We start from the raw sequence: 5484 nt of genomic DNA on the forward strand, positions 1-5484 counted from the left end.
AATAAGAGGAGCCAGTATCCTTCATAATTTGAGAAAGAAGGTACACATACAAAAGAAAAATAAATTCTGTGCCATTGAATTAGAATTAAAGCAACTGATGAAGTCATTGATTTCAATGTGTATAAGTATATATGGAATCAACATGAATATCTAGGTATACCGATAGATATAAGATGATAGATAGATAGATAGATAGATAGATAGATAGATAGATAGATAGATAGATAGACTGAAGATAGATGGTAGATACATACATAGTTACATCTGTTGAGAGAGCCTAGGAACAACACATTTCAGTATTACTAAGGGCATTTAGCACACAAAAGGTTCTCAAAATACCCTTACACTCAATGGCCCACATGTTTTTGGACAAACAACTAATGCCAGGGCCAGAGTATGAAAAGAAGAGTATGAAGTAAGAATAAGAGGGAGACATGGGTTTGGGGTTCACTCTGTCTAAATTAGGGTACAATTTGAGTTTTGAAATAAATGTCATAACAATGGATTATATCTGTTAAATAAAGTAGCCATGAGTTCAAATTGATATAAACAGACAGATTTAAATAAACAGAAGAAAAATAAGTGGGAAAAGAAAAATTATTTCCTTAGAGTAGAATGTCAACTTATAGATGAATAAAAATATTGAAATTAGTGAACAGGGCCATCCACTTAACAAACATCCACTCAGGTTTCTAAGCCTCCTATTATCATCTGTGCATTTTCTTATGAAAGTTTTAGAAAAAGAAATCTTCCAGGCCAGTCTAGCAGGAATTTCCCTCTTTGATAGTTTCAATATCTGCTCTGGTCCCTCTTATGTCATCCACTGTGATGTCTGATAGCAAGAATCAATCCTGTTAGTACAGTTCAGCCAGAATTCTCCCCATGCCTGCTCACTCTGAGAAATTCTCCATCCACCTACATCAGTCTGTCCTGGACTATAAGCTCCCAACTTGTTCTTGTTATATTCAGTTGGGTGTATGCTCACCTCCCTCAAAACCCCATTATCATGAGGTTGTATTTTTATCATGAGGGTCCTGAATAAAGTTTTCCCTGCTTAACAAATATCCTTAAATTATTGTTTTATAATATTAGAAATCTCCATTTGCCCCTATGATGCTAATACTTAATTTAGCAAGAAACATAATAGGCACAAAACTAGTAGATAAAACTAAAAAGTGAAATGAGACTTTATGTGGTAACAATGGAGAACCCCCCCAAAAAAACATAGTTACAAATAAAAGTAGTAGGGAGGTAATAATGGAGATATATGGTAGACACCATTTTAATCAAACAATCAAAAGTTTCTAAATAATATATTAATATCTGGTGGGTAAGAACATGGGATAATCATATCTGATGGCCCAGGCTAAAATAATTATTGTTCATCTAATCAAAAAAAATCATACAAATCAAACTGGTAGGTATTCTATAATATGTTTGCCCTATAATCCTTTAAGGAAAGATTTAGAAACTTTCCCAGATTTAAGAAGACTTGAAAAATCTGTATCACAGGTGCCTTGCATAATCCTTGATTGATTTATTTCACTATAAAGAGCATTGCATGAATAAGTAGTAAGACTGGAATGGATTCTCTGGATAGATTGGACTTTTTGTACCATTTTTGTGTCAATTGAAATTCCCGGGGGTGGGGGTGGAACTCACCTGTGTTAAACATCTACAAGGTGGATTGCTTAAAATTTCTGTGATTATAGAGAGCTGGCATGCTGCAGGTCCAGAACCAATTATCTTGAGCTTCCTTTAGCCATCTAAATAGGTATTTATTGCCCAGACTGTGTTTGACTTAACACTCTTGTGGCTATCAGTAAAATCCTTTTTTAAAAATGTGCTGACAGTGATATTAGAAAGATGGTTCAGTGGCTGAGAGCACATACCCTCTAGCAAAGGACTCAAATTCAACTCCCAGCACCCACATCAGGCATCTCACAACCACCTGTAATTCCAGTTCCACTTCTGCAGGCACCTGCATTCACATGCACATACCCACACAGAGATACAACAAAATAAAATAAAATTTTAAGAATATACAAACAGACCTCTAGCTTCCACCAACTCAATGGCTAAGAATTTCATCAGGCAGCATCTGAGGGCTAGAGAAGTTTCTCAGTTTGCTTGTAGCCCACTTATCTGATATTCCCACTAATGTATTTTTAAAGTATCTTGATTTATGATTTTCTTTGTCCTGTTCTTCATGAAATTGTTCCCAGCAGTTTCTCCTAAATTTTTATTCCTGGGCCATGATCACTCATATTTGGCTGCAGAATAAATTGTGTCTTATTCTCAGAGATGAGACAGTTTGCATTAATACTTGAAGCAAAAATGAATGATTGGAAATTGTTCCAAAGTTCAACTTCTGAGAGATAGTTACTCCCATACTGAAAGTGAGAATGTGGTAAACCAAAGGATAATGGGCTGGCAATACCCATGAAAGAACTAAAAACATAAAGAACTAATGAACTGGATTCTGGAAAGTGAGAGATTTTTTTTTTAAATGAGAAAAACCCTGTGGCTGTTTTCACTTCTGATAAAATCTTGGGAGGAGGAATCTATCATAAAAAAATGAGGAAAAAATGCTAACAGTCATATATGGGCTGTCATAACATATTAGAGGAGCCTTCACAACAGAGTGGTCTGTGCATATCCCCAGAATGCAAATGAAAGGCAGAGTGTGGAGCCAAAAACCTGTAATCCCAACGTTAGGAGTGGGAGCAGAGATAGGGGGATCTCAGAAGCTTGCTGGACAGCCAGGCTAGCCAAATCAGTGAATTCGGGGTTCAGTGAGAAACGCTGCTCCCAAAATAAAGTGGAAAGTAATTGAGATAGATAATTGATTTTGGCTTCTGAACACACACACACACACACACACACACACACACACACACACACGAAGCAAAACAAATTTCGTTTGGGGTACTATACTTAGAACATTACATCTAAAAAACATAATTGTTAAATATTATATCAAAATATAATTTATGAATATAACATCAAAATTAAATATAATCGTGCAAATACAATTTGTACAATGAAAACTATAAAGTATTCTTTAGAGAAATTAAAGATCCACATGAATGCAAAGCTGTAACAAGTTCATAGATTGACAAATATTATTCATAAGTTTACTGCTAAATTTTACCTATACTTTAAACTTAATATTAAAATATAAACAGGTTTTTAAGGAATTTGACATAGTGCATATATGATTATGTGGGGAAAGCCCAGGATCTTATTCATAAATATTTATTTAAAATTTTAATATTATTTATTTATTTCCCTGAGGCAAGATCATTCTATGTTGCACAGGATGTCTTTAAACTCCTTGGCTCAAGCAAACATCCAACATCAGAGATTATTAAATCTTAAAAATGCATATTTATGGTATATACAGTTGTAATAGGGCTCAAGACCTTAGTGGTCCCTGAGACCTTAGGACAACTGGCTCCATGGTGGAAATACCATTCAGGCTAATGAAACTCAGCATACAGACAGCACCACCTGCCCAAACTAAAACAAAGGCTAATACATAAAAGCCCCCAGTTCTAGGAAAGTCTCTAAATGTACTACCTTTGCTTTTGGCTTCTCTAGTTCTGCTTCTGGCTAACTGTTCTTGTCAACACAGAACATGGTTTTGTGCTTAAAAACTCAACCTTAGAAAGGCTCAGTGCTACCCTGGGATCCCGAATACCCAGTGTAGTCACAGGTTGACTTATAAAAGACTTTCTATTGGCTTAAACCCTTGTCCTGGCAGTCTTCTCTGGTGAATACCCCACAACACTGTGATATTTGGATAAATTTACAGAACTGTACAGATGCATATGCTAATCTGTACAGGAAATTTTTTGTTTAGTGTTCTGTTTGTTGTGGCCCTATATAGCAGAAAATTTGGACAGGCAATATATAAAAATTTATGGGCATTTAACAAAGGAATCACTCCATAATTTAGACAAATCAGACTCCTCCAGTGGTGTCAAAAAGACCATGCCATGACCACAGACTGACAGGAACAGAGCAGCCCCAGATCTATCCATGATAAACACTGGGTATGATTCCCAGCCCCAAGATATCCTGGGCATCTGCATGTTACCTATAGGACCTCCATGGGCCTCTGACAGATGTAGCATGTGCATAGAAGCTGCCTCCCAATCTTTCTCCTCAGACTCCATGGAACTATCCAGACCATAGTTTTGGAGGGCCCTATAACCAGGTGCAATATGTCCATGACTACCTTTGAGCAGACTACCAGCAAGTCATCCAGCCTGTTCTGTGAGTGGCCCACACCCAGTGCAGAGTAAATTACACCCAGAATTACCCCCAGCCCCGAAGACCAAGAGAGAAGCCTGCACACAGAGACTGCTCCTTACCAAGGCTCCCAGGAGACCAGCTCTATCACACACCACCTAACAAAGCTGTAGCTTCTGAGAAATCCTTGGAACATCTTGCAGAGTTAAGACCACAGGGTCTGCAGGCTCCATCCACAGCTACTGTGTTTAGACTCCATAGCAACCACCTAGGAACCTCCAAACCCAAGGAACTCTAAAAACTAGCAATTTGCCAGAGGAATTACACAATGTCTTCATCACTCATCCTACAAACAGCTGCGGAGGTGGTGAAATTTGTGAACTTTTTGTTGGTGAATGGCTTCAAACAGCAACTGACATACATGAGATAGAATCTGAGGTATGGATATCATTAAATAGTTGGAGCACTGCCTTAAAAATAAGACTGTAATAATAGTCATAGCAATCAGCCCCAAAGCAAAGCCCCAAATGCAAACAAGATATGGAAGGTACTGCATCTCAGCTGGACAAGGATGAGCATGACTTACTTACTAAGCACATTCATTGAATGGTGCAAATTGATTTCATAAAACAAGGGACTATGAATTTCAGATTCATCCCTGTGCTCTTCCCAAATGCCAAGAAGGAGCATATGCCCACCTAACTTCAGAACACTCATGTTTCCAGCTCGTCCAAGAATGAAAATCCTGCTGCAGCTGCTCCAAAAGGAAAAGCATGTGGCTCCTTCCTGAGGTCCTCTTCTCACCCTTCAGGTGATAACCTTGTGGCATCAGTAATCTCCAAATCAGTAGGACCCCATTTTCACAGTGTTCTTCTAGCTGAGGCTGGGTCATGGCATTCAAGGCTATTTCTCAATGTCTCCTGGGGGCATTCAGGGCCCAGAACACCTCTTCTGCAGAGTTTCCTGTCTCCTAACACTTTGAATGCTCTGTATTTCTGCCTTTGGAAAGCACACAAGGTGCCCATGTCCTCATGAGTCTGAGTTGTCCACACTGGGCTTCCAGGACTTAGTGAGTAGATACTACAGGGGATGGCAGCAAACACATATGACCACCAACACTCTGTTATCACCTCAACTACTTTTATGTGTTTGACAGATGCTTGTGTGTCCTCAGACCAAACTGATTCATGTTCAAATAATAAAATGAATTTAAAGCAATTTTACTTA

General features: G+C 38.1%; 1 pseudogene; it reads left to right on the top strand.

Annotated features, from left to right (window-relative positions):
* Positions 1 to 350: 350 nt before the first annotated feature.
* Positions 351 to 5092, top strand: LOC131904869 (E3 ubiquitin ligase TRAF3IP2-like; annotated as a pseudogene).
* The last annotated feature ends 392 nt before the right edge of the window (positions 5093 to 5484 follow it).

Source organism: Peromyscus eremicus, chromosome 2, assembly GCF_949786415.1.
Source record: "Peromyscus eremicus chromosome 2, PerEre_H2_v1, whole genome shotgun sequence".
NCBI lineage: Eukaryota > Metazoa > Chordata > Mammalia > Rodentia > Cricetidae > Peromyscus > Peromyscus eremicus.